We start from the raw sequence: 17,602 nt of genomic DNA on the forward strand, positions 1-17,602 counted from the left end.
TGAGGAGTGCCAGCGCCCCATGATCCACTCTTTCCACACGGGAGACATTGGGGGACACTTGAGATCTAAACCATCACAACAGAACAAAAGCTCATGTGCACTTCTGTGTCCCTACTGCCTGAACAGTATGATTTTGCACAATGACTGGCTGTGTGAGGGTCCTGCTGGACAAAACACAGTGGTGTAAAATGTGACCCACTTATTCTGTTACAGCTGGGGGGGGGGTCAGAAGCCCTGCAAGGGTCTCTGGGCTGCAGTCCTGCCCAGAGCTCTGGCAGGGGATTTGGCTTCCTTCACCTCTGCTGCTCCAAGGGCTGCCTGTATCCTGCACTTGTCCGCACCATCTTTTCAAGCCAGCATGGTTACCAAGGCTTCTCATGCTGTCCCCTGGCTCTACCCTTTGTCTCCTGTATCTTCATTTAAAGGACCTTTGTAATTACACTGGGCATCTAACATGATACTACAGGATCATCTTGTTTTATTTTTTGTTTGTTTTGAGATACAGCCTCGCCTTAAACTCGCGGCATCCTCCTGCCTCAGCCTCCTGAGCGCAAGTTTTGGACCTCTTGTAAAACCGGAAACGAGATTTTGACCACTAATGGGAGAAGGTGCCTCCGTCTGGGGACAGGAAGGGTACGGAGAGCCACGCAGGGACGTGGGGATTGAAGCTACAGGGAAAGCAGTTCTTCCGGGGGATCATTAAGTCCCCTGCAGGGCGGTGGTGGTGGTGGAGCAAGTCTGGGCTGAGACCCCGCCCATCCTTGTCTCTTCCCCGGCGGCGCTGACGCACCGAAGCCGGCAGAGGGTGCAGGAGAGCTGCGGCCGACCCTGGCTGGCTCTGCGTTCGGCGGTGGGTGTTCTGTGAAGGGCGGCAGCTGCGAGACCCCCATCTTCAACATAACACGGTGACTTCTCTGCCATTGGTCTGCAGAGCCTGGTTCTCGGACCTAGGGGACAGACAGGCCCTTCCTCGGTGGCCTCATCTTTGCACTGTAGCTGAGCTTTGCACTGTAGCTGGCCCCTTAAGACAGCTGCCAGTCCTCTATTCCTCTCTTTTTCTTTATTTTCGTTTTTTTTTTTTTTTTTTTTTTTTTTTTTTTTTTGATACTAGGGCTTCAATCCCAGGCCTTTGCACTAAGCTAGATCCCCGAGTGACCCAGACCTGGCTCCAACTTGCAATCTTCCTGCCTCAGCTTACCAGGTGCTGGGAATTCAGAGTGCTAGTCCTATACTTTTTTTTTTTTTCCAGGTACCAGGAATTGAACTCAAGAACTTGTGCTTGCTAGGCAGGTGCTTGTACTACTGAGCTATACCCCCAGGCCCTAGCCCAGTATTCTTTTTTTTTTTTTTTTTTTTTTGCCCAGTACTCTTGAAAGTTCTTTCTCTCTCACTAGTCAATCCTTTGTTACACTGCTCCCCTGTTTTACTTGGTAAAACTATTGCATGGTCCACACATCTCCTGGTAGGACCCCAAAAGATAAAGAATTGCCATCAGAAAAAAAAAAAAAAAGAATTGCCATCAGGAGGGCTTTCAGGTGGCGAGGGACACATAACAGGTGGGACCTGGGAGAAAGTCTCTAGCTGTGGCTTTGCCCTTGAGTGCAGTGCTGGGTTCCTTGCTAATAGGAAACAAGATGCCCACGACTTGAGGCAAGAGGAGACTGCACAGTAGGTCAGGCTACAAGCCGGGTGTGGTGGCACACACCTCTGATCCCAGCACGCAGGAGTCTGAGGCAGGAGGGTCACCAAGAGTTTGAGGCCAGCCTAGAAGTGAGAACTTGTCTCAAAAAAACCACATGATGATGATGGTGGTGATGAAGAAGAAACTGATATCAAGTGCACTCAAAAACTTACAGAGAGAAAAGTTCAAAGCTTTAACTTTTCAGCTTACATCATCATCTAAGAATGAGAGAACTTTCTCATTTCCTAAAAAAGGGCTGATATTTTGGGGGGCCGCTGAGTTACCATGACAGCCAGATACATGCTCTCTCTGTTTTCTCACCTGAGGTGGAGGACATCGATAGGTAGACCCAGAAAGAAATGAAGTGAGCACAGGAGGTGACTGAAGAATACCAAGAATATTCAAATTTTTAAAATGTATTACAGTAAAAGACACATTGCTATGAATCCCCTCAAAATGCTCCCTTCACTTCAGACACACATATCCCACTGTTCGTTATTTCTTTTTGAGACAGTCTCACTATGCAGTGCAAGCTGGCCTTGAGCTCACTTTTGTAGCCCAGGCTGACCTATCTGCTCTACCCTCCTCCTGCTTCAGCTTCCCAGGTACTGACATTATAGGGCACCACCTTGCCTGGCCTCTTGTTCTTTTCTAAAGCAGTTCTGGAGTCCTCTTTCCTGAGTGTCTTTATGAGATGTGGGGAAAAATACTGTGAATGCTGCCGCCCAGCGCCATCCAACAGAAAAGCTGGCTCATAAAACCACGACGCTGTGTCCTCATCCACCATAATCACCAGATCTGGCACCGTGTGACTTCTGGCTTCTCCCCAAAGTCAAAATGATCATGAGGAGGAAACAGTTTGAGTCATGGGGGACATCAGGATCACCAGCGCAGTGCAACTAGGACCTTCAAGAAAGATGAATCCAGACTTGCTTCAGAAAGTGATGGTGCACACCTGTAATCCCAGCACTCGGGAGCCTGAGGCAGGAGGATCGCAGCAAGTTCAAGACCACCGGGCTACAAAGTGAGCTCAAGGCCAGGCTGAACTACATAGCAAGACCCTGTCTCAAAAAAGACAGAAAAAAAAAAATGACAAGAGTGATGGGCTAGTTCGGTGCCCGGTACCAAAATAAAAAAGAACAGTGGGCTAAGTGTGACTGAAGCCAACGGGAAGATTTGGAGGGTGACTCACTGTCATGTGCTTTACTTTTTATTTATTTATTTTTTGTCTCTTTCGTTTTTATTGGTACCAGGGATCAGACTCATGAGTGCCTGCTTGCAAGGCAGGCACTTATGCTGCTGAACTAAATTCCCAGCCCCTCATGTGCTTTACTTTGATCAGGACTTAAACATTTAAATACCCTATTTTAGATGTGCATACATACAGTCATTGTGAAAGAAATCTCTGAAAGTTGGTATTTCCCTCAGCCTTCTGCCAAAAGTGTGTGTGTCTGAGTATGTCTGAGTGTGAGTGTCTGTGTGTGTGATGCTGGCGATCACATCCATGGCCTCCTCCTGCTGGGTGACCACGCATCAACCTCCCTGGCCCTTCCATGTGTGTCTCCACCTCTGTTCCATCCAGGCTTTTGAAACCACCCTCAAGTGCTGGCACCAGCGAGGTACAAAGTGCGGATCCTGGTGACAGTGCACAGAGGTGTCGGTCAGCAGGCCTTTGCCCTTTGGCCGCCTTCCAGCAGGGCCTGGGAGGGCTGCGTGTCATCCCTGTCCACGTGGACCAGGAGCCCTGCCATTTTCCAGGCATGACCTGTGATGGGCGAGGTCAGTGGCATTTCTAGAGCAGAGACATGGAGAGCAGCTCGGGCCCGGAAGGAAATTCTGCAGGAACTTGGCTCTCATGACCTGCTCCTGGCTTTGGCAGAGTTGACCGTGTGTGTGTGTGTGTGTGTGTGTGTGTGTGTGTGTGTGTGTGTGCACGCGCACGCCCATGCGTGTGCAAAGGGCTGGGTCAGAGTGGCCGGAGGGAAGGGGGTGCAGGGCTGTGACCCTGCGCTTGTGTGGCCCTAGGGTCAAAGTATCCAGCAGCCTTGGTTCTGGAACATGAATGTTTTAGTTTCTATTTTGATGAATTATCTGTAGATTATATGATTCTAGATTAGATGTTTCAGTGTATGCAAAAATGTAGAAAAAGTCTGACATATAAGAGGTGCCAAATGAATGTTAATTCAAGTAGCTCATTCTTTTTTTTTTTTTTTTTTTTTTTTTTGTCTTTTTCCTTTTTAGCGGTACTGGGGATCGAACTCACGACTGCCTGGTTTACCAGGCAGGCACTTATGCCGCTGAGCTAAATCCCCAGCCCCAAGTAGCTTATTCTTTTTCTTTTCTTTCTTTTGTGGGACCAGGGGTTGAACCCAGGCCTGCTGACTTACATACCCAACCCAGTTTTACTTTCATACTGAAACATCTTGCTAAATTGGCCAGGCTGGACTTGAATCAGAGATTCTTCTGCCTCAGCCTCCCCCAGTGCTGGGATTATAGGTGTGTTCCATCATGCCTGGTTCAGCGAGTTCTTAACTATTTAAAATGTTTTACAAGTATTATTATGTAAAAATAATTTGTAAGTATAATATAAAAATCCAAGTCACATAGAAAAATGCAGCCAGGTAATGGTGATGGTGGCACTGACCTGTAACACAGCAAAAACAAACAACAACAAAATCAAAGAAAGTAACACATCAGGAAATTTCCTACCACCAAGAGACATTTTTTCCCAGTACTTGGGATTGAACCCAGGTGTGCTCTATCACTGAGTTACACCCCAACCCATTTTATTTTATTTTACTTATTTTATTGTGAGACATTGTCTTGCTAAAATGGCCCAGGCTGCCCTAGAGCTTGAGAGTCTCCTGACTCAGCCTCCCAGGAGTCTGGCAGCCATGCACCACTGTGTCCCTCCCCGTGATTCTTCCTCACGGAGTTTCGGGTTCAGCTCATGGCTGCTGTACTTCCTGAGTGGCTGTGTGTTCCTAATGCTGCCTGCTGCTTCTGTCCTTGGATGAAGTCTGAGACCTTCCTGATCCCTTCCTCTTCCTGAGCCCTGCCTTTGAGCAGTGCCTTCAGCAACATCTAGTGCTGCCCATGGCTGTGGAAAAGCCAGGCTGGCTAAGGTCTTCCTGGTGTTTCCCTTAATCTTGCAGGGCAGTATCTGGGCCGACACAGGCTCATGACCAGTCGCTCTACAGTAATTTTTGCTGTAATTTTTTTGGTTTTTTGAGACAGGGTCTCACTATGTAGTTCAGGCCTTTAACTCACTATGTGGTTCAGGCTGGCCTGGAACTCACAGCGATCCTCCTGCCTCAGCCTCCTGAGTATTGAGTTGACGGGCGTGCCCCATCCAGCCTGGCACTCCATAGCAGTTTTTGCAGATCCTGGATTTCTATGTAGCTTTTCTGTTTATTTTTTAGGTTCTCCATCCTCTAGGTCACCGATTGACAACCCCAGGGTTATGCTATGGTCTCTGCCTAATTTATAATTACTAGATCACTTTCAGTTGCTTTAATCTACTTTTTTAATTCTCTGCATTCATGATGATCACGTGAATCATGTCCTCCGTGATCATCAATTGGAGGTAGCACCCTGTTGGTTCTTCCTGGACTTGTTGTTGTTGGTTTTTTGAGACAGGGTCTCGCTATGTACTCCAGGCTGGCCTTAAACTCACTAGGTAGCCCCGCTGGCCTGGAACGCCCAGTGATCCTCTTGCCTCAGCCTCCTGCATGCTGGGATGGCAGGCGTGTGGCATCACACCCAGCTCTTCCTTGCCCCTCACTGATTAAGGGGTGGTGTTTGGGGTCTGGATCTGCATTCTTGGATTTTATTGGCTTGTTTTGTTTCTTGGCAGAGCCGGGCATGGAACCCAGGGTCCCGGCATGCCAAGCACACATCTACCACTGAGCTTCAGCACCAGCCCCCCTTCACTAAAGTTCGGAGACAAGAGCTTGCTGAGTTCCCAGGGTGGCCTTAGACTCGTGATCCTCCTGCCTCAGCGTCCGGGGTGGCCGTGGTTATAGGGGCCCTCACCACGTCCACCTTCTTGTGCTCTGTGGTGTCTCTTTTCATCTCATTCTGTTTCTTTCTCGTTTCTGCTGCCTTATTCCTTAGTCACCTAGAGTATGGGCGTTCTGTGGGGCATTTTATTCCAACTTGGGGATACGTTTTCTTCCTCGGTAGCTGCTCCCCGCTTCCTCCTAGCTGGGCTGCCTGCCCTGCCGTGCACACAGTGTCTGCTTCCAGGTCGCTGCCTTTGCCCACACCCAGCCCTTGAATTCAGCCTAAACCTCATCTCACTGCTGGACATTTCTACCTGCATGGCTGATAAGCCTCTCAAAGTTAAAATGTCCTATGTGAAACCCTTGGTTTTTATCCTGTGACCTCCACTCATCTCTTCCTGTGTGGTCTTTTCCCCTGTTGTCCAGCCTGGCTGCTGCATGGCCCTCCTCCCCCATCCCTCCCATTTCTGGTCCTGCCGAGGGGTCTGGGATTCTTCAGGTCTCTGCCCTCTCCTCCACTGCTGCGTGATTCATGGATCACAGGACTCTGCTCCTTCTTGCACTGTTCTCCCTGCCCAAGTAACCAGTTCTTCCACCCAGGAGCCAGGTGTGGCTTTAAACCCTAGCTTCAAATTCTTTGATTGTTCATGCATCAACAGTGGAATTGTTGCCATATGTGGTGCACGCCTGTAATCCCAGCACTCAGGAGGCTGAGGCAGGAGGATTGCGGTAAGTTGGAGGCCAGTCTGGGCTACATAATGGATTCAAGGCCAGCCTAAACTACAATAAAACTCTGTCTCAAAAAGAATGTGGAATTGTTCTGCACAGCAAAGGAAATGACTCACAGAGCCATAGACACTGTACACGATGGGGAAAGGTTTTGCCAGCCACTCCTCCGACAGAAAACTTGCATCTATAATGTATAAAGAACTCAGAATAAATAGACCTCTCAGTGTGTAAGACCAGGTCAAAACATGGGCAACAATAAATACATGAAAAAATGTTTGACCTCTCTGGCCCTTAGATGCAAATTAAACCAACACTGAGAAGGGGCTGGGGATTTAGCTCAGCGGTATAAGCGCCTGCCTTGCAAGCAGGCAGTCGTGAGTTCAATCCCCAGTACTGATAAAAAGAGAAAAAAAAGTGTAAAAAAAAAAAAAAATCAACACTGAGATTCCCTCTTAACCCAGAGAGAATGGCCATCGGCAAAAATCAAATAATAACAAGTGCTGGCGAGGCTGCAGGGGAAAAAAATGAACCTTCCCACGTGGCTGGCGGGGAATGTAACCGGGTACAACCACTATGGAAATCAGGACCCAGGTTCTCAGCAAACTAGCACCAGGAATTCCATTCAGCCAGGTGTGGGAGGCCAGATGGGCAGATTAGGGCCTAAGTGGCCTCTTCCACAGCAGTAGGAAGGAGGCAGTGGGGTGCGTGGCACAGCTGCGTGCAGGCGGCGGTGGGAGACAGAGGCGTCCTGTGCTGCTCGGATTGCCTGTGCCCGTGTCTCAGTGAATACAGCCAGGATGTGCCAGTCACTCAGGGCTCTTTGTCACGGGAGACAAGAGCCCCTGGCCCCTCACATTTTAACCAATTCGGTGTCTTTGTGTTTCATTTTCATCGAGCCTTGGTCCAGGTACAAGCCCATGGGTTGGACCCCTACAACCAGCTCTTCCCCTTCTAGGTGTCTTCCCTAGAGTTAACGATACCACATGGCAGTGGCCATGCACACCCTTGTTTATAGAAGCACAGTTCCTAACAGCCAAATCCTGGAGGCAGCCTACATATTGATCAACGATCAACAGGTGAATGGATAAAGAAAACAGGATATTTATACACAATGGAGTACTACTCTGCCATAAAGAAGAATAAACGAGTGGGGTGTTGGAACCCGGAAGTACCTTGAGACCACAATGGTAAATGAAATCAATCAGACACAGAAATTTGCTATTACAAACCCAAGGTATGCATAATTTAAAGGGCACACTGAAGATGATAGGAAGCAAGGAGGAGACCCAGGATTGGAGGGAGGGGAGGTGGGGCGGGGTTGTGGAGATGCCATGTACACCGGTCCCAGCCGCCCAGGGTGAATGCCCAGTGTGAATGTGTGGCCCCAGACACAGTGGCTTTCGCTTGCATCCGGGCCTGGCCCCAGGCTGCCTGCGGGGGGTGGGGGGAAGCGCTGGCGCCACTGTGTCCTCTGTCGGGATGCAGAGTCAGGTCTTGGAACTCACACTGGTGTCAGCCGGGCTCGCCGTCCTGGGCTGGGTTCCCGCAGATCCTGCTGTCATTCGGTGAGGAAGCCGCAGCGACAGACTCTGTGTAAGTATCTCAGCGGTTTAGACCTGGTGTCCCCAAAGTCCCCTGAGTGTGGGGGTCATGGATCAGCTTGGCGCGGATTCCTCCCTGGCGCACTGTGCTGTGAGGGGGCGGGGCCTGGCTGGAGGGGCCAGAATTAACTGGGCGAGGCGGCTCGCCTGATATGTAATTACAGCATTCAGGAGGCAGAGGCAGGAGGATCACCGAGAGTTGCATGCCAACCCTGGCTACCTTGATATCTTGTCTAAAAAAAAAAAAAGGAAAAGAAAAAGAAAAAAAGTTGCAGTAAAAGAAAATGTCGGTATGCTTGTTCAATTTTCCACTAGCAAACACCTATGAGTACAGAGGAACTTTTAAAAATTCACTTATTTAAGTCCTTCTGCCCAGCTTGTACCAAACCAGCGCTAAGACCTTACCTGGCCGTCTTCAGGGCAGTTGGGGGTCTGGGAGGAAGGGTTTGAGATTTGCCACTTTGTGGGAACAGCAGCTGGTGGTGAACGGTTCCCACTGGTCAGCCTGGCTCACCAGGTGCGAGATTCCTCCTCCTACAGGTGGTGGTGGTGGGGGGGAGCCATGAGCCCTGAACCCCTAATGTAACCTTAGCCTGCGGACATTTTTTTTAATTTTAAAGAGATTAAGACCAAACAGGACATAACAAAGTAGATCTCACATTGAGATATTTATAAATAAGTAGGTGCAACTTGAGACCATACTCATAAGCAAGATAAATCAAACTCACATGTATAGATACCGTATAGTCTCCCTAGTGTAAGAAATGGTAAGAGTACATAAGAGTTTATAGTAATCATGATTCCCCATTACATTGTTCTGAAGCCTTATGATGTCTGCATTCATTAGGTGGAATAGTTTTATCCTAGTTTGATTTTATTACCTGTGATAGTATGAACAGCTAGTTTGAAGAAAACAAGTCATTATAATAGCCAGTGCTGATTTTTTTTTGCCAATGCTGATTTAATATCATCTTACTCTGAAGTCCTACCATGCTTTTGCTCTTGTTTCCATTGGTTCTATCATATTGTATCTTATTGGATTTATTATGTGTGATAGTATAAGCAAATTTTCTATGGAAAATGAGATAATATAGTAGTCATTGTTTGTTTTCTGTTATTTGGTTCTGAATGCCCTGTAATACTTTCATTCTCTTTAATGGTTTTATACTATTTTGTTATATTTGGTACTATTGTATATGAAGTTATGCTCAACTATTTCAAAGAAAGAGACATTATGGTAGTTACTGTTGATTACGGGTTGTTTTCTGGTTGAAATACTGTGTTGCTTACATTGTTCTTAGAGGAGTGGCCAGAAAAGGCTGCTACTAGGAGGCAATCTGAGCCTGGAATCAAAGATGGGGGAGTCCTCGTAGAGGGAGCAGCCAGCATATCAGGGATTGGCCTGTTGTAGGAGAGATGCAGAGATCCTCCTGCCTCAGCTTCCCTGGTGCTGGGATTTCAGGTATGTGCCAATTTTTGTTTCAAGGGAAACTAATACATTGGACATGGAAGGGCAGGAGGGGGAAGGAGAGGGAAGGTGGGGGGGACCACCTCAGTGTCCTTGGGTCACCCTAAGACAAGAGTGGGGTGGGCCTCAGTACTGATAGACCAATCCTGGATACTTAGCCCTGCACCCACGGCCTGGAGGGATCACCTGAAGGAGGGTTCTCGGGGAAAGCGTTGGCTCTTTAAAATCAAGGTTTTGATTCATTTCTTGGATGGGAACACAGTGACCTGCTGGTTTCAGACAGGGCCGAGGGACTCTTGTGTGTCTGGATGTGTATGTGCGCGCGTGTGTATGTGTGGTATTGGGAACTGAACCCAGGCCCTCTGCACTGAGCATCCCCACACCTTCATAAATTTTAAATTCTGACACACAGTGTCACTGCATCACTAAATTGCCCAGGCTGAGCTTTACCTTGTGATTCGCCTGCTTCAACCTCCCAGAGTTCAAGAATTATTAGCAACACCACTGTGGCCCACTGAGTTGTGTACATCTTGTATTTTGTATTTTTTTGAGACAGGCTTTCGCCGTGCAGCCCAGGCTGGCCTTGAACTCATGGTGGTCCTAACTCGATTGCTAATGTATTTTGCTGTGTCTGGAAGTGGGAAATAATCTCCCCTTTCACTTAGCTGAAGTTCCCCTGGGATGCAACTGCTGTCATTCTGGGTCACCCTGGATCACTGGGACAAAGGCCTAACTAGCCACCCTGGGGTGAATGTTTGGTCCCCTGACTTTACTGTACCCTAGTTTCACAGAGTGCAGGGGAGCAGATGGACCAGCTCAGGGGCCCCCCGCCCCCTCATTAAATTCCCAGGAAAGAGCATGCCTATGAGACTAAGAGAAGCCGAAAAGTCTGGCTTGTTTTCTTCTTCTGAGACAGGGTCTTGCTGAGCAGTCCAGGCTGGCCTGGAACTCAAAGTAATCCTCTTGCCTCAGCCTCCCAAGTGCTGGGATTTCAGGTGAGCACTGCTATGTCTGGGAGTGTTGATTTTGCAGTCTGCCACCTGGCTGAATTCATGCGTTCTAGAAGTCTTCTGGTGAATTTTCGGGGCCATGGATCGCGTCATCCGTAGATAATGATGTCCTGAGGCTTCTTTTGCTACCAGGTTTCCCGAAAGTAAGACCTAGGTGGAAAATAACCTTGACAGCTAGAGATCAACAGTGCAGCCCCATCAGCTTCCTCTCTCCTCCCTTCACTTGCCCTACAGAGAAGGCGGAGGAGCAGAGCGGGAGGACCGGCCAGGGCTCTGGGCTGATCGTGCCTGGGCAGGGGCTCCGGGCAGCGCTGGGCCAGGCAGTGGGCGGGTGTCACGTGACGCCCAGCTCCATGAGGGCGGGGGCCGAGAACAGGAGCCGCCCTGGAGCTCTTGCTTTCCTCCGCGGGTTGCACAGGTGGCAGTGTTGGCTCAGGGACCCTGGGTGTGTTGTCTTCCCCACTGGGCTCCCTCTTTCAGGTGGCAGGAGAGCTGCAGGGCCGATGTAGGATTAGAGCACTTTCTGGAAGGTGGGGGCAGAGGGTGCACCTAGCCCGAGCTGTTTTGCTGTGGTTCACTTTTTTTTTTTAAATGTCTTTTTTGAGACAGAGTCTCGCTATGTGGTTCAGGTTGGCCTGGGCTCACTTTGTAACCCAAGCTGGTCTCTCAAATTTGCAAGGATCCTCCTACCTCAGCCTCCCCAGTGGTGGGATTACAGGAGTGCTTTGGTATTTTTTTTTTTTTAAGATAGGGTCAGTGTCTGTAATTCAGGATGGACTTGAACTCATGGCGATCCTCCTGCCTCAGCCTTCTGAAATCTGGGAGTACAGGTGTGTGCCACCATACCTAGCTTCTTTGGTTTTTTTTGTTTTGTTTTTCTTTTCAATGAGCTGTCGTGTCTTTTTTTTTTTTTTTTTTTTGTACCGAGAACCAAACTCAGGACCTTGTGCTTGCCATGCAGGTGCTTTCACCAGCCCTGTCATGCATTTCTTTGTTTGTTTTCCATTTGGAGCTAACCGTTAAGGTTGGTTTTTTGAGGGGAACAGTGCTTTGAGACAGGGTCTTACTGCATAGCTCTAGCTGGCCTTAAACTCACTGTGCAGCCCAGCTTTGGCCTCCAACTCACAGCGATCCTCCTGCCTCTGCCTCCCAAATGCTGAGGTTATAGATGTATGCACAACACCTGGCCCTAAACATTAAATTTAACCTGGGCCAAGTGAAAGCATAAAAAAGCAGACAAACCAGGTATGGTGATTAGTAGGCCTGTAATCCCAGCACTCCAGAAAGCTGAGACAGGACGATTGTAGGTTCAGGCTCAGCCCAGTTTAGCAAAACCCTGTCTCAGAATTTGAAAAATAAAATTAAGAAAAAGGATTGGGGATATAGCTCAGTGCAAAGGCCCCGGGTTCAATCCCAGATACTGAATTATTTCGTTCAACACTCAAATCACCTTTTTGTGTTTGGCCTTCCCTCATTTTCCTGTTGGCCAGTTGAGCAGTCTTATGTGGAGGGTTACTCGATCAATGCTCTCTGGTTCCGATGTATTTCTTTTGCTCCAAGAGTAATTTTGTTTGTTGAAGCATAATGATGTGCACCTGTGGTCTCAGCACTTGGGAGGCTGAGGCAGGAGGATTGCAGTGAGTTCGAGCCAATTTGGGCTCCATAGTGAGTTTAAGGCCAGCCTGCACTACATAGTGAGGCCCAGTCTCAGAAAACCAAAATGTTGCCTCTGTTTGATTGGCCTACCCTGTACATATTCACAACCTATGAAGACAGCATTCTTTAATACTGCCTCAAAAAAGAGGCGTCTGGGAGGGGCGAGCCCTTGCCAACCTTTGCCCTTAATCACAGATGGAGCGAGTGTCTTGGTTCTGGAGCTGGTGCCCCTCGAGAGCTTGCACAAACACAAAATTGAGAAACGCAGCTGGCTGACAGTGGAGAGAAGGCAAAAGGCGAACCAGTTTTCCCCTGAGGCAGGGACATTCCCTGGTGGCCTCTCAAGCTGTTCTGCACTTGGGAGCAGGCAGGGCCCTGTGGGAGACCCATGCAGTGCTGGCTGAGCTTAGCTGCCCTGGTTTCCCCTGCCTGTGGAGTGATTTAGTCTTCAGTCCCAATTCTTTTCTCTCTTTCCTTTTTTTTTTTTGTCTTTTTCCTTTTTATCGGTACCGGGGATCGAACTCACGACTGCCTGCTTCTAAGGCAGGCGCTTATGCCACTGAGCTAAATCCCCAGCCCTTTTTCTCTCTTTCCAATCAAAGGACCAGTGGGGAGCCACACCACACTCCTGTGATCCTGGCTGCATGGGAGACTGAGGCAGGAAGATCACTTGAGCCTAGGATTTTACCACCAACCAGTAGAGCAATAGAGTGATAGAACAATAGAGGGAGACCCCATCTGAAAAATAAAATTAAATAAGGCCAAGTGTGGTAGCCCATGCCTGCAATCCCAGCGCTCAAGAGGCAGAGGTAGGAGGATCACCATGAGTTCCAGCCCAGCCTGGGCTACGTAGTGAGTTCAAGGTCAACCTGAACTGTGTAGCAAGACTCTGTCTCAAATAAGTAAACAAAATTCAATACAGAATAGAAGTTGAAAATTAGACTAAAGCTAAAGTTCCCTAAGATCATCTCAGTACAGACGTTCTACAAGGGGTTGAATGGGCTTTTGTCTCCATTAGCACGTGTACAGAGATACTCTAGTCTTGGGAGAAAGTGTCCTCAAGGCCCTCTAATTCTGCAGTTGCCCAAATGAGGGCCTCCTGTCATTCCCTCCTCCCTGTCTCCTCTTCCTGCCCTTTCTCCTCCCTGCCTTTTTTTCTTTTTTATTGTGTAATACAGGAGGCCCTTGAACTCACTTTGTAACCCAGGCTGGCCTCAAAGTCCAGGTGATCCTTCTGCCTCAGCCTCCTGAGTGCTGGGAATTCCAAGCACACACCACTATTCCTGGCTCCCTGCATTGCTTTATAATAACATTCATGACCTTTGTCTGCATATCTTTAGAACGATGTCTTTCAGCTTTTGAGGCTGGAACTGAGTTTTGTAAACTCTGGTTTGAGTCACGTTTGGCGAGGAGGAAAGGGAGTGACCAAGCCTGATGCCACAGCCTTGGTGAGAACCGAGTCCCCGTGCAGACTTCGGACTCTGAAATGCTGTGTGGCAGTCACTGGGTCACAGGTCACACTTCCTGCCAGACTGAGAACCGCCAAAGAGCAATATCTTGGGAGCAGAGAGGCCAGCTCCAGGCCTTCCCTTTCTTTGCTTCTCTTTATTTGCTTGGTACAGAATTTTCACGTGGGGACTTTGCGCCCATTTGAGTTGTACAAGACACATCTGTGACTTTGGTTTTTAAAATGTGCTGATTGCTCAGCTCCATGAAAATGTGAGGACAAATAATTGCAAAAGAAAAAGAAACAGTCGCCATATTCCAGTTTACTTTGAGAATCAGGCCAAATATTTATATTTGTTTGTCTATTTATTGTCTTTTTGAGACAGTGTCAGGCTATGCAGTGCAGGCTGACCTTGAGCTCACTTTGGAGCCTAGGCTGGTCTGGAATTCATAGTGATCTTTCTGCTTCAGCCTCCCCAGAGCTGGGGTTACAGGAGTGTATCACCACACCCAGCCCGAATCTTTATTTTTATTTGTGCTTACCAGGTAGGCACTTATGTTGCTGAGCTAAATCCCCAGCTCCCAAATCCCTATTTATTTATTTATTATTTTATTTTTGTACCGAGGATTGAACTCATAGCCACTCATTTGCCGGGCAGGTGCTTACGCAGCTGAGCTAAATCCTCGGCCTCCAAATCTTTACTTACAGCATACACTTTAGCTTTCATGGGAGCATCGAGGCTCAGTGTAAGTGTGCTGACTTCCCCTTTGCAAGGGTTACATGTGTCCGCCGTGCAATGACCAAACTTCCCTTTCTAAGGGTCATTATGCAGATGCTGAATGAAAAACCGCTTCACAGGGGCCAGAGTAGGAGAGCAGGCACTGTATGGATGGCTGCATTGATGAGAATTTTCTTTTCTTAGAGACAAGGTCTCACCATGTAGTGTAGACCGGCCTCTAACTCATGGTAATCCTCCTGCCTCAGCCTCCCAAGTACTGGGATTACAAGTGTGTGCCACCACATGCAGCACTTATGGGGACTTTTCAACCCAAAGTTTTACATTTCCAGTCAAATGTAGCGCTGTGCACCTAAATCTCAGCCCCCTGGGGGGCTCGGGCTGGAGGATCAAATGTTTAAGTCCAGCCTGGGCAGCTTAGTGACTCAGTAAGACCCTATAAGGTTCAGTGCGAAGGTCCTTGGTTCCATCCCTACCTCACTCCATTTCTGTGATTTCGAGCGCTTCCTCCTTCCGTCCATCAGCTTCTGCTGTGGCCCCCAGTGGCCCCTGCCTGCAGCATTTGCTGTTCTGCGAGTCCCTCTCCGCTTCGGTACAGGTTGGGCCAGCTCACTTGGTTCTTTTCAGGGGCTGCTGGAAGTTGAGCCCAAGGCCTTTGCACTGAGCTGCTGGCCCAGCTTTTTGTGTTGTGGTGTTTTGCTTCTGAGACAGGCTTTTACTATGTAGTTCAACTCACTATGTGGCCCAGGCTGGCCTTGAACTAGGAGTAATCTTTCTTCCTCAACCTCCCGAGTGCTGGGATTACAAGCGTGTGCCATCATGACCAGCAAAAGACAGCATTTTTACAAATTTAGTGTAGATCCCCTTGACTTGTGTTAGCTGTTTGTTGCCATGACAAAATACCTAAATAATCTGCTTAAAGGAAAAAAGAACTTTTACTTTGAACAGGTCTCACTGGGTAGCCTAGGCTGGCCTTAAACTCATGGCAGTCCTCCTGCCTCAGCCTCCCAAGTGCTGCGATTACTGGCATGTGCCACTATGCCGGGCATGAAAAGATTTGTTTTAGTTTACAGGTTTGGTGTTTTCTACCCACAGTGCGCTTGCTCCTGAGGAACAGAATTCACAAAGGTGACTGTGTTGTGCCAGTGATGAACTTGCAAACACATTGTCCGGTCACCTCTCAGGTCTCTCTGTCTTCTCCTTTTGCCTCCGATGCAGCCAGCTGCTGGCTGGCAGAGGACTCAGATCTCTTGGCGACAGTCATCAAACATGGAGCTTCATCAGACACTGAAGAGGAGGTGAACCCTGACGAGCCACATGGGGCCGTTCTGAGCTGGAGCCAGCACCGCCCCAGCCAGCGTCTTCACTGCAGGCTTGTGTGCGAGAAAGCCTGAAACAGAAGGCGGCCACCCCAGGCTCCTGGGAGCCTGGATCCCTGCCTGAGAGAAGCTGTGACATGGTAAATACTGTTGCTTGCAGCCTCTCAAAGCCTTGAGGGTTTGAGGTGATTTGCTAGCAGCAATAAATAACTGCATCATCCAAGATTGCCATGAAGTACCACCCTTAATGTTGTTCTCATTTTTCTTTTCTTTCTTCCCTTCTTTCTATTTACTTATTTAGTTTTGGTCTTTTTGAGTCATGACCTCATTATGCAGTTCAAGCTGACCTTGAGCTCACTTTGCAGTCCAGGTTCATTTTAAATTTGCAGCAATCTTCCTGCTTGAGCCTCCCAAGTGCTGGGATTTCAAGCATACACCACCATATCCAAGATTTCTGTTTATTTATTTAGAGATGAGTTCTCACTATGTTGCCCAGGCTGGCCTTGAACTCCTAGGCTCAGCCTTCTGAGAACCTGTCATTGTCATCACAAGCCACCTCCTTGGACTGTTGACGCCAGCAGAACTTTTCACGATCCAATTTTTTTGAGACTGGGTCTCACTGTGTAGCCTAGGCAGCCTTGAATTTGCAGCAGTGTTCTGGGCTCAGCCTCCCCAGTGCTGGGATAACAGGTGTGTACCACCATGCCTGGCTGATCCAAACGTTTTGCTTACAGATTTACTTTCACTGAAATCTGCCATCTAAGAGGCAGCCATCCTAAAGTTTGCCTTCAATTGTAAAAATCAGTCACATTCTTTGCTCCCCAAAATTGTCATTTACTTTTTCCATCCTCATGGGGGTTTAATTTACTATATTAAAATGTTGGTTATTTTATCTTATTCTGTTCTTTTGGTGTGGGGTTGAACCCAGGGCCCTTGCACATTCTAGGGAAGTGCTAGGCAAATGCTCTGCCACTGAGCTGCACCCCTAGCCTGAGGGGTTGAACTCAGTTGAGCTGGGCAGGCTGGCTATGCAGGGATTCTGTACCTCTGGAGAGGTGAGGCCCTGTGGTTCTGCCAGCCTCCTGCTGTCTGGGTGGTGTTGACCCTTAAACACTTCCAACTTGCTCTTTCTGAGGTTCCATCATGCACAGTTTCTTCATCTTTCACAACCTGGTGGCTACATATGGATTCGGTGGTCTGGCTGCCTGGTCAGGGATTTGAAACAAATGCAACTGGAAAACTGGAAAATGCAACTGGAAAACAATTTAGGGAAGAGGGATGTGGCTAGACCTCTCTGGATGGATAAAGGTTTAAAGATATTTATGTCCCATGTAAATGGTCACCAGAATGTGACTTCAGCAAAAGGGGACTTTAATAACCAGACAGATGACATTTTCTGGTGATAGCAGTCAACCTCCTTCCTAGGTCACTCCGGTCGTTGCCCAGTGGGGTCAGAGGTAGCAGTTGCACACAGGTGTGGCAGTGTGGACTCCACTCACTGAGGCTGACCTGGGTACCGGCGCTGCTGAGTGCCCAGTCTGCCAGCAGCAGAGACTGACACTGGGTCCCTGATCCGACACAATTGCTCAGGTGACCTCCCTGCAGTTTGGGGGCAGCTTGATTACAGTGGATGACTTCCATCGTGGAAGGGGCCGTGTCATGTCCTCAGCAGGACAGGCACTTGCTCTGTGTTTGGGTTTGTGTTTACTGCGTGCAGCACTTCTGTCAAAGCCACTGTTGTGCTATTCCATGCTGCTTCCAGCCAAGGAATCCACCTCAGGGCCAAGGAAGCGGGGTGCCGGGCTGAAGCTCATGCAGCTCACTGATATACCTGTTCTCCACCATCCAGAAACAGCTGGGTTCGTACAGGGGTGGAATGGCCTTTGAGGACACAATTACAGCACTAACTAGGTCAAGGTACCTCGCAGGGCTGGGGTGAGGTTCTGCAGAA

At 48.6% G+C, this 17,602-nt stretch overlaps 1 long non-coding RNA gene across 1 annotated transcript; it reads left to right on the forward strand.

The window, feature by feature from the left end:
- The first annotated feature begins 1,101 nt into the window (after positions 1 to 1,101).
- LOC134472550 (uncharacterized) lies at positions 1,102 to 16,543 on the forward strand. Its single transcript, XR_010042427.1, has 2 exons — positions 1,102 to 9,477; positions 15,428 to 16,543. It is a non-coding gene; the product is annotated as an uncharacterized LOC134472550 (long non-coding RNA).
- The last annotated feature ends 1,059 nt before the right edge of the window (positions 16,544 to 17,602 follow it).

Source organism: Cavia porcellus, unplaced genomic scaffold, assembly GCF_034190915.1.
Source record: "Cavia porcellus strain 051 isolate PalLab524CR breed Dunkin Hartley unplaced genomic scaffold, mCavPor4.1 scaffold_23, whole genome shotgun sequence".
In the NCBI taxonomy this organism is placed as follows: Eukaryota; Metazoa; Chordata; class Mammalia; order Rodentia; family Caviidae; genus Cavia; species Cavia porcellus.